Genomic DNA, 12,248 nt, shown 5'->3' on the forward strand with positions numbered 1-12,248 from the left:
GAGGGCTGACCCCCCTTCAAAACCCCTCCCCATGTTTTGCTCTTTGTAGATAACCTATTACTTTGCATTCCATTTTCTAAGGTGTCACAATAGGGCCTCTGGAAGCACTTCTCCCATCAAGAAGCAACCCAGCAGAATAATATTGCTTATTTCGTATTTATTGAGTATGCCGCTCACTATGAAGCCATTTTAGATTCAAGAAATCAAACATCAGAAGAATTCCAAACAAGTTGCATCTCTTTTTAGGTCGAGCCTGGGCAGTGTATGCGCTCCTCTGCGAGGCATGCTGTATTCAGGTATGGACTTGAAGCTCCGCCCACTCTCCGCCCATATTTTTCATTGGCTTGTGTCATTTTCCTTTGAATACGGTACCTTTTCAGTGGTCAATAGGCTTCGTACCACCTTGTCGTATTTTGTAACCTCCCATGAGGACAAGCCCTGGTGCATGTGTTGATACTCTATAGGCTTTAATTACAGCCTCTAAGCACTATTTGCTTGAATGTTTTTCTCCTGCTTGCTGTTGCAGGCAGGACACGCTCTCCTGCATTACTTTAATTTAAATTTTTGATAGCCCTGCACACCACGCTCATACAGTGGCAGACGTGCCTTTAGTTTATTTGCGGCGCCGAATGGGGTCACATATTTTTTGTACTATTTATTACGTTTTTTATATAAAACTGCCCAATGTGGCACTTTCATTTTAATGGCAGCCGCACCCCTTTCCTTAGACAAGCCTGTCAAAAGAAGAGGGTGCGGCCGCCATTAAAGTGAAAGCGCGGTATGGGTCGCTTTTACAAGAAAAACATTTGTTTGTCAATTTGACAAACAAATACTTTTTTTTGTAAAAGCGCCCCATACTGCGCTTTCACTTAAATGGCGGCCGCGCCCTTTTCTTTAGCCGCGGCTCGTCTAAGGAAAGGGAAGTGGCCACCATTAAAGTGAAAGTGCCACATGGGTGCTTTTTACAAACAAGCATTTGCAATGTAATATGTCTCGCATTTACGACAGTTTCGTAAATTCGAGACCTATTGCTTTGCAAATGCTTGTTAATGTCTGGCTTCCTCTTACAATCTGGGCTTTAAGTGGGATGAAAACACTGGAGGGCCTCTGAAAGGGGCATGGTCAATGTAATTAAGGGCATGGCTTTAAAACAGGTAACATAAAAATCTGTGCCTAGCATAGTGTGCCGCTTTTGTCATTGCATCCAGATATATAAACAGTACATCTACAACAAGCCAATAGTATTGGCTTTGTCAATGGTTGTTGTAGCATTGCGCTGGAACGCTGGGCGTTAGGACCTCCTCGGCTGAGGAGGCGTGGTGAGGGCGGGATAAGGGAGGAGGCAGAGTCATGCCCGGGAAACGGTAGTAGGGAGTAAGAATTAGAAAAGGAAGATTGTGAATAAACGAGGCTACTAGAATCCTGACCTTGTGTCCATGTCCTTTGTGTGCAGGACACTACAACTGGCGACGAGGGTGGCCACGGCCCATGCGGTGTGGGTGCGTGCACTGTTGAATGCGGCTGCCGGGCGGAGCTGCGCGAGCGTGTGGAGCGCTCTTCAGGATTCACATGGCGTGATTCGGGAGCCTACCCCGACCGCGTTCATTCCGGCGTGCTGCGACGCGGGTGCCCACCCCGGTCGTGTCTGGATTGCCGACAGACTGAGGGGTAGCTGAGAGCACCCCGACGCTGGAGTAGCGCAAAGAGTGAGGGACACATGCGGGGCCCACCCCGACGTTGGAGTGGCATGGAGGTCCCACGTTCCCTGCATGCAACGACGATCTGGGTGCCCACCCCAGTCGCATGTTTCCTGTGCCCTGGTACCTGTGGGTGAGTGCCTTCCTTCGTGTCCGAGTCCTGGGAGAGGCCCGGTTGCCTGAGACGCTGCTGCCGGTGTGTGCAAGGCTGAATCTCGAGGGGCGCGTGAGTTTGTAGCGGACATCTTTGAGTCAGGCGCCTGGACCAATCCCCTGCGAGGAATCCCTGGCGGCCATCTTGAAGTCAGGCGCAGTTCATAAACCAGCATCAAGCACTGGTAAATTCAACTGAAAAGGGCCTAAAGTCATCAAGCATTGGTAAATGTCACTGAATGATCTGAAATTCATCAAGCACTGGCAAATTCAACTGAAAAAAGCCTACACGTCATCAAGCATTGGTAAATGCAACTGAATGGTCGGGAATTCATCAAGCACTGGGAAATTCAAATGAAAGAGCCTAAAAGTCATCAAGCATTGGTATATACAACTGAATGATCTGGAATTCATCAAGCACTGGCAAAATCCAAATGAAAGAGCCTAATAGTCATCAAGCATTGGTAAATGTAACTGAATAACCTGAACGTCAATCAAGCATTGATACATTCAACTGAAAATTGTGAAAACTCGTCAAGCCCTGGTAAAGTCAACTGACAGGCCGTTTCATCACCATGTCTACCTCACCATCTCGTCGAGCAGGTCCGGCGCAAGCCAATGCTGGACATACGGGGATGCTTGGAGTGTCGTTTCTGCGCCCACCTGAACCGCTGGTCCTCGAAACAGGAGTGGCTTGAGGATTTTGAAGACTTTATGAAAGGGTCGCACGTGACGGACGCCGGTCAACAGCTGATAGCACTACGTAATTTAATAGGAAAAGATGTTGGCTAAATCATAAAAGAACTACCTGCAGCCGATGTGGCATCCTACACTGATGTGTGTGTAGCCCTAAACCGGAAATTCTTGCATAAAAAGAACATTGATTATGAGAGATACACGTTTAACCTGGCGGCTCAAGAAAAAGAAGAGCCCATGTGCGCCTTCATCACTCACCTTAGACGTCTGGCACGCTATTGCGAGTTTGACTCTTTCTCGACCGAAGATGCCCTTCGTCTGAGGGTTATTGAAGGATGTCAGTCTGAATCATTAAGACGGAAACTGTTAAAGAAAAGCAATTCGCTGGACGAAATCGAAGAGATGACACGGGTGCATGATCAGGCTGAAGAGCATGCCAAAAAGATGGAAGCAGGGAGAAGTGAAAAGTGTGAACAAGCTTTCAGGCTTCAATCCCGCAACACACGCAGATATTCTCCAGCGAAGCCGAGGTCATCGCGGTCCAAGATGAAACAGCAGCCGGTGCACCGACGACGTCGTAGCTCCAGTCGAAATAACAGACGGCGGGAGCGGCATCTCAAATGTTATCGGTGTGGCTATGATTTTCCCCACACGATGGGTGCCCCGCTATGGGTCAGAAATGCCAGAAGTGTGGAGGGGAGAACCATTTCGAGAACGTATGCGGAAATTACAGAAAAAACAAACAGAAAGATCAGGAAAGGTCATCTCGATCTGTGAGCACGCGTCATCAGGCCAAAGCAGTACGTGATCACAGAGACTCGTCAACAGGATCCTCCCGCTCCAGCTGCCAATCTCGCCGAAGTTATCGATCTTGACACACGTCTTCTCAAGAATCAAGGTCACTGTCTCCCATCTCGCAGGACAGTGATGAATATGTGTGTATGGTCGCTGACCCCGACCGATTGAAGAAATATCCTCGGCTCAGCATCCAAATCGGCAAACACTTGACGAAATTTGTGATGGACAGCAGAGCTTCTTTAAAATATATACCAGTGGCGGAATATCAGAGGATGAAGCCACCACCGCGACTAAGCCCGGCTCATGTGAGAGTTTACACGTGGATGTCCAAAAAGCCACTCCCGTGTTTGGGGAAGTTCTCAACGCATCTCACATATCAGGATCGCACCATTCCTACGTACATCCACGTCATTAAAGGGCCAGAGGCTGACTGCCTTCTGAGTCTTCCGACTGCCGAGCGGCTAAGACTAGTGGACATTTTGTACAGGGTTGATGACGAACTTGATGTGGCTCAAAAATTTCTAAAGCTATTTTCTGGCCTGGGAAAGATGGCTCATTGTCAAATTCGATTACACATCAACGAACAAATAACTCCAGTAGCTCAACATCATCGATGGGTCCCCTTTCATCTCCAACACGCAGTTGAACAGGAGCTACAAGATCTGCTCAAACCTGACATCATTGAAAGGACAGATGGACCTACACCCTGGGTTTCTCCGGTAGTCGGTGTGCCGAAAAAGGGAGAACCTGACAAAGTCCGGCTGTGTGTTGACATGAGGGCGCCTAACACCGCCATTGAAAGAGAAAGACACCCAGGGCCACATATCAGCGACATGATGGCGTCACTCAGCGGGGCAAAGATATTCTCCAAACTGGATCTCAATAAAGGTTACCACCAACTGGAATTACATGAGCAGTCGCGTTACATCACAACTTTTTCAACCCACCTTGGCCTCTTCCGATACAAGAGACTCAGTTTCGGAGTGTCTTCCGCTGCTGAAATCTTTCAAGAAGCCATTAGGAAAACGGTTCATCACATCCCCAATGCCCTAAACTACAGTGATGATATCCTGGTGTATGGGTCCACAACACGAGAACACAACGCTGCCTTAGAACGAGTCTGTCATGCACTATTGGAACCCAATCTCACGTTAAATAAAGCCAAGTGTGAGTTCCACAAGTCCACGTTGAAGTTCTTTGGCCATATCTTCTCCCAGGCGGGAATGAGACCAGATCCAGACAAAGTGGCGGCGCTGAATGACACCCCCAGCCCCCGGGATGCAGGAGATGTTCGCTCCTTTTTAGGGATGGCCAGCTACTGTGCTCGGTATATCCAAGATTATGCAACCATCAGCTATCCCCTGAGACAGCTCACAAAACAAGGTCACCCGTTCCAGTGGTCAGCGGGATGCAAACAAGCCTTCAACAAAATTAAAGCGGCTGTGGAGTCAGCCGACAACATGGCTTACTTTGATCCGAAAAAAAAGACAGAAATTACGGTAGATGCCAGTCCTGTGGGGTTGGGAGCAATTCTAGCTCAATATAACTCGGAAGGTGATCAACGATACATAATTGCCTATGCAAGCAGAAGCCTGACTGAGACGGAGAAAGCATATTCACAGCCCGAAAAAGAAAGCTTGGCTGTTGTCTGGGCCTGCGAGCACTTCCACATCTTCATATACGGAAAACATTTTACATTAATCACTGACCATCAGGCTCTCATTACCATCTTTGGTAATCCTCGAGCTAAGATGCCACCGAGAATAGAACGCTGGGGCCTTCGCCTCCAAGAATACACGTACACAATTGTGCACAAGCCCGGAAAAGCAGAAAACCCTGTTGTCAAGGCACCCCAAAGAAACAACCAAGTGCAGATCGTCTGTAGCCGAGGAATATATATGCTTTGTAGTGGATCAGGCCCGACCACCCGCAGTCCCGCTGGAGGCCATCTTAGATGCCACTCTTGAAGATGTCACTCTGCAAGAGGTAAAGCGCCATATACAGAACAATGACTGGAGACACTTAGATGTCGACACTCCAAACAGTGCAGTTGACAGACATGAACTTGCAGCCTTCAAGCATGTGAAGGAGGAACTGTCAGTAGCCACAAATGGTCTGATCTTAAGAGACAATCGAATAGTCACCCCGAAACATTTACGGCAAGGCATCATTAACCTGACACATGAAGGTCACAGAGGCATTGTGGCCACCAAGAGAGCCCTGAGGGAGCGTGTATGGTTTCCGGTCTTAACTCAAATGGTAGAGCTCACGTTGAAGGACTGTCCCCAATGTCAACTGGTCAGTCGACCTGATCCTCCCGCACCACTGCAAATGTCCCGATTGTCGGAGGGTGTGTGGCAGCATATTGCTGTAGACTTCTTTGGGCCATTTAAGTCTGGACAATATATCCTGGCTATCATGGATGAGTACTCATGGTTTCCGATTGCACAACTCATTGCATTAACCAAAGCGTCCAGCACAAAACCTGTTTTGGATGAAGTGTTTGCCGCCTAGGGCATTCCCAAAATAGTGAAAACGGATAATGGGCCCCCATTCAACAGTCAAGATTTCGCAGACTTTGCCAAACATCTCAACTTCAAGCATCGCAAAATTACACCTCTGTGGCCACAGGCTAACGGAATGATTGAGAAATTTATGTCCACCTTAAAGAAAGCCATCCAACAGGCTGAAGTGTCGTGACAAGACATTCAAAAGGTCTTAAATGAAGTCCTGCGGGCCTATAGAAACACGCCTCACTCCACTACTGGTAAGTGTCCCGCGACCCTAATGCTGGGACGGCCAGTGCGCACCAGAATACCCATGGTTGACTGGACTGATGAAGCAGTATTCCATGATTCTGACCCAGATGACATAGCTAGCACTGATCGACTCAGGAAAGAGAGGATGAAGACTTATGCAGATCGTCGCAGAAGAGCTGCCCCACCCGTGATCCACGAAGGTGACTGGGTACTAGTGAAACAAGAACAGCAAAAGAAGACTGATTGTCGTTATCATGAAACTCCCCTAGTGGTCACCAAACAAAAGGGAACTATGATCACTGCGGAATCGGATGATAAGAGAATCACCAGGAATGTGGCGCACTTTCAGAAGTGTAGTCCTAAAGTCAAAGAACTACTCGATGGTCCTACCACTGGAGAAACAAGACTAAATGCAACTGAAATCAGTGACCATTCACCGAGAGCGATCCCTGGTGGAGGAGAACCAGACGTCAATGGTCATCTCCGCCGAACTATCAAGAGACCGAGTCGTCTGATCGAAGAACTGTAACTATGTGACATTACTTTTGGTTATTTAAAAAAAAAAAAGAGTGATTTAACTCATTTTGTTAAGAAAGGGGGAGATGTAGCATTGCGCTGGAACGCTGGGCGTTAGGACCTCCTCGGCTGAGGAGGCGTGGTGAGGGCGGGATAAGGGAGGAGGCAGAGTCATGGCCGGGAAACGGTAGTAGGGAGTAAGAATTAGAACAGGAAGGTTGTGAATAAATGAGGCTACTAGAATCCTGACCTTGTGTCCGTGTCCTTTTTGTGCAGGACACTATAGTTGTTAGTCGCATAAGATAAATAAGCAACAACTAAGGCTTTGTGGTATAAAATATTGAAAATGCTTCCGTTCTGAAATGATGAAACTGTGAAAGAAATATAATGAGTCACTTTGAAGTTACCTCAAAGGCAGTGAAGGCTGAAGGCTGGTACTGCTGCAGAGTTAAGATTTGTTTCACCCTGAGGATGAGGGAAAAAATGGAGAGCCCGATAGGGACCCGTCTCAGCACCTACTTTTTAGAACTGCCGGTGCTGAGCACTGGCAGGACCCGGCCCACTTAAAGCCCTGCTTTCAATATCTACTCACTGGAGGATAATACTTGTGATGTGAGCATGGATTAATGAGGTCTGCAGCACGGTTTGCTGAGTGAGTGCAGATGTCTTTATTAAAAAGTCAACATCGTCCTTATAGCACTGGGTTCCCTTTTGTAACCGTTTGCCTCAATGGCAAAATAGCTTGGTAATAACATCAAAGAATGTGATATATCATTTGCATTTAATAGTTTAATACAACACACAATTTCTATTTTGCTGCCTCAAAATGAGTCATTCCTTTACACATTGTTTTGAAAACCTGTTGCACAATTTAGAGTTCCTTTGCTACACAAAAGTAACACATAGGAACCAGATGTGCTGCACAGCTGGACCTAACACAAGCAAGCAAAGTACCCCAAGTTTTCTCTGGGTACCGAAGCTGCTGCTGTAAGCCCAAGAGAGAAGAGGCAGGGCATAGAGCGCCTTGCAGACTCTCAGTGCAATCCTAGGCACTCACCCGGTTCCTTTACATAATGTCTCACCTGCCACAGCTGAGCCTGTGACACAGACCTGTGACACGCTGCAAGGTCTGTCACTTGAGCGATAGCTCTGCTCTCTGCGTCCCAGACCAGTAGGTTCTATGTAGACGGTCCATTACCAAAACCTGTGAGATCTGTGCCATCTGAGACATCTGTTTGCTCTGGCAGACTGACAGCTCTGCTGTTTAAAGTCCAGGCCTAGAAGTTCACTGTCACTCCAGCGCTAGTTCTGTCATGCAAGGCCTGGCCCTCTACAGCTCGTGAAACCTGAACACTTCTGTCTAGAAGCGAATGCCTTTAAGATCTGTGTAATGTGCGAGGAAGCTCTGCTGTCTAGAAGCTAATGCCTGTAAGATCTGTCAAATGTGAGAGGTAGCCCTGCTGTCGAAAGCTAATGACTAAAATATGTGTAATGTGAGAGGTAGCTCTGCTGTCAACAGCTAATGCTTTAAGATCTGTGTAATGTGTGAGATAGCTTTGCTGTCAAAAGCTAATGCCTTTAAGTTCTGTGTAATGTGAGAGGTATTTCTGCTGTCGAAAGCAAATGTCTTTAAGATCTGTGTAACGTTAGCGGTAGCTCTGTTGTCTGGAAGATAATGCATGTAAGATCTGTGTAATGTGAGAGGTAGCTCTGCTGTCGAAAGCAAATAACTTTAAAATCTGTGTAATGTGAGAGGTTGCTCTGTTGTCAAAAGCGAATGCCTTTAAGACCTGTGTAATGTTAGCAGTAGCTCTGCTGTCTAGAAGCTAATGCCTGTAAGATCTGTGTAATGTGAGAGGTAGCTCTGCTGTCGAAAGCAAATGACTTTAAGATCTGTGTAATGTGAGAGGTAGCTCTGCTCTCAAAAGCTAATACCTTTAATATCTGTGTAATGTGTATGGTAGCTTTTCTGTCAAAAGTTAATGCCTTTAAAATCTGGGACCAGACAGGTTTGCCCGTTCTCCCCATGCTTTTTTAGGTATCGCCTGAGGCAGCGCTTTAGCGCTGCTCTCGCGAGAGCTTTTGTAAAAGGGGGGTCTGGAAGTGCAAACTAGTGCTTTTCAGGCCTCCAAATACAGTGCATGTGCGCCGGGCGTGCGCACCATTTGGCAGCCTGAAAAGCACTGCCTGATCGCGGCCGCTTTGATGTCCTCAGTGAGCCGCGCGGCCACTGAGGACATCAAAGCGGCCGCGAAAATGCACACTATTTGCCACCCCCTTCCTGCTTGTTCTTTCTAATAAGCTTTCCCGCGTGCCCGCTTGTATGTTTTTTAAACTTTGAGCGCGAGGCGCGCGTGCTTTTTCCTCTAGTTTTCCCCTTGTCTCGCTACTTGCACCTCATGCTTCCAATTTTCATGTATGTTTGCTGTCCCCAAAGTTGCTTGTTTTCACTGTTAGTCATTCCACTTTCCCCTGAGTCTGCTTGCTTTCCAGCCTCCCTTGTTTGACTGCTTTCCCCAGAGTCTGCCGTTTCTGATCCTTAGCCTGCCCTTTTACCGCAGTGTCTGTTTTGCCCTTGAGTGCCCACGTATGATCTTTCTCCCCTCAGTGTTGCCTCGCTCCCCGGCAGTCTCTCTGCTCTTATCTGTCACCGCCGGTCTGTTCTTTCTCCCCAGTGTTGCTGCACTTCATGCATGTCTCTACCCTTACCACCCTCATTCTCTTCTCTCCACCTCCCCTGCGGATCTCCGCTATCCTCTGCCACCCTGCTTCTGTTCTTTTTCTCAGTTTCAACGCTGTCCCTGCTGGTCCCTAACAGTTGTTAATTCATCTTGTGGTGATCAAATATTAATATATGATTAGCACAGTATGTCTAAAACCAGTCCGCTTAGTTTTAGCCTAACCAATAGTCCGGAACTCCTGTTAGGCCTAATACGATAAAAGGGCCGGGAGAAGAACGACGGCCATTTTGGTTTGAGGCTCCTCTCGTTGTTCGGTCACATGGTCTTTTCTGTCCACCATTTGCCCCTAGTTTATCATGCTCTGGTTAGGATGAAGTAATCGAGTCAAATATATAGTTAAGCCCAGTGTATCTAATATGTCTAGTCAATATGAAGTCGCAGTTTGTTATTCATGTGCTGCAACCCACTGAGCTATCTTTGTAATGTGCAAGCTTCAGGTGTATAGAATTGTCTCTGTAATGTGGAAGCTTCTATCTTATTCTTGCCTTCTCAGTAAGAGACCTGTTATGCTACATTGCTTTCCTCCAGCTAAGTCTATAATATGGATGTTTCTGTATGTTTCTGTTATAAGAAATAGAAGCTTGTTAATGGCAGAAAAGACCTCTGATACAGACACTTGTTCTGTAGCTCCGTGCACGGCACAATTCCCCCTCCCTCTTGGAGTGTGATTTACTGAGAGCAGCTGAAAGTGAACTGTTTCTGAGGCCCAAGGCCGTGTCCGGCCTTGGGCCTGCGATAAGCACATTCCTATACTCCCATGCCTGAGCTGAGCTAAGTATGTGTGCCATATATGGACTTTCCCCTCTCTCTGAGCCAACTTGTAGATTTCCATGTGCTGACTTCATGTGTTCACTGAAAGTATATCTGTCTGGTTTTGACTGTAAGTCTTCAGTCTTCTCCGCGCACCTCGAGGGGTGAGGATGTGAGAGGCTCCTCTGGCCAGAGTTCCTTTGTATAATAAATGATTGACCCTTCTTCACTGCCAACTGACTGATTATTGATAATTGGTAATTGGGAATGGACTATTGGTAAGTGTGGTCCTATGGTAGAATAATTAGATTACAACAGTTGGGGGCTCGTCCGGGATTCCGCGTTTAGGGTCACCCCCTCCTGTAAACAGGAGAAGAGGGATAGGGGGGAGTTCTGGTCAAAGGGGTGGATATGAAAATAAGGATCCTAATTGCAGAGCCAGTTTTTGGTGAGATTCCACTCTTGCGCCCAGAAGTCTCCCCAGCTGCAAGATGACCCATCGCCGGAATCCTATAAGGAGTAACCCAGGAGCTGACCGTGTTGGTCTTCAGAGCACTTTGTCAGGAGCTGGCAGTGGAGAATATGCAATCAGACCTGGGTGCACCCGGTGAGTAATTTGTTTGTTTGAAACACGCGCTGTTGAGCAGTGCATTTGGAACAGTTAACTGTATTTGATTTGAGGGGTCATGAGGACCCTAGGAGAATTACGGAGGTCCTGCAGGATGGTCCGGTAGGGACTGACTGTAGGGACTCCGCGGATCTTTTGTGATTTGGAGACACTGATCAGATGCCTAGTTGTTACCTGTGTGTAACACATGGCCGGATTGCACTCGGAAAAGCCTGTGGCTGTAACTGGGTAGCCATGAGACATATCTGAGGTGCGGCTTGGACCACATCAGAACAGTCTCAGTGGTGAACCAGGGAGGCAATGGCATGGTCCGTAGTCCAGTTCGTGGTTACCCCTGTCTGACAGCCTCTTGCCAGTCTGTTGGAAGACTGCTTGTTGTGATTTTGTCGGTCCTTTTGAATAATTCTCCACGAACGGGAGTCGACGGGCTCTGTTCGTTTGTTTGGATGCATCAAGTTTGGATAGGTTGAACTGCAGAAAACGTTGTGTACACCTATTTTGCATTTTTGGTTAAAGCGCCGGCTATTTTTGGGAAAATGTGTGTGAGTGGCGAATATATGCCTGCAGAGAAAAAAATATGAGAGTGTCTGTAACATGGCCATGTAAATGCGAGATTGTATGTTGGTAAGATTGCTCAGTTGAATGTAAGTAAGTTATTAGTGAATAAGAATGTTGTGGTATGCTCAATTGTGTTTTGGAGGTTGCTAGCGCTGGAAAAAGCGTGTGATTGAATGACTGTGAATATGTGAAAGAATTCTGAGAAGTGAGATTGTTGAGGAGTAAGTTTAATTTGGTCTCATCACCGTCAATGCGTCGCAAAAGGAAATTGAGAGGGGTGTAGCTAGAGAAAGAGCAACCCCTGTGATTTGATGACACCCCTAATGTACAAAGTATTAACGTAAAATAATTAGTGATCGGTTAAAAGTTTAGCTTGAGAAAAATTGTGGGTATTTCGAATTTGCAAATTGTTCAAGAATACAGGTTTGTGTTCTTGGTAGTTCAGTGAGTCAATGTGCTGGGTCCAGACGGTTGTAGGTCCTGATTCACGCTGAACATGCAGAGACTCCCACCTATTAGAGGTTAATAAAATAAGTAACCATTGTGCGAAGTAATACCCAATATCTGCTCCGTGCTAGTAAGTTATGTGCTGTACATTATCCACAGTGAGCGTTTTACTAATCTGAGATTGAAAAATAAGATTACGATCCCCTGAAAACAAATTGTATATCAAAAACAATTTTTCAATAGGGCGAATTATTGCAGTTTATATGGAATCGGGAAGACTTTTTGTCTTTGACAGCTTCAGAGTGAGGAGAAGGTGGGGGCTAAAGAGCGCAGAATGCGATGCAGGAATCGAAGGCAGATTCTGACCTTGAAGCCTGTAAGGTGGGGGCTAGGAGCGGTAAACTGGGAGGTGAAATCACTGCTTAGAAAGCTTCTCTGACATAGAATCTGTGCAATGCCTGCAGCCGGGGAGCCTTGGAAGGAGGTGGGGGCCGGGAGTAGATAG

This window comes from Triturus cristatus, chromosome 5_1 (genome assembly GCF_964204655.1).
Source record: "Triturus cristatus chromosome 5_1, aTriCri1.1, whole genome shotgun sequence".
Classification (NCBI taxonomy): Eukaryota; Metazoa; Chordata; class Amphibia; order Caudata; family Salamandridae; genus Triturus; species Triturus cristatus.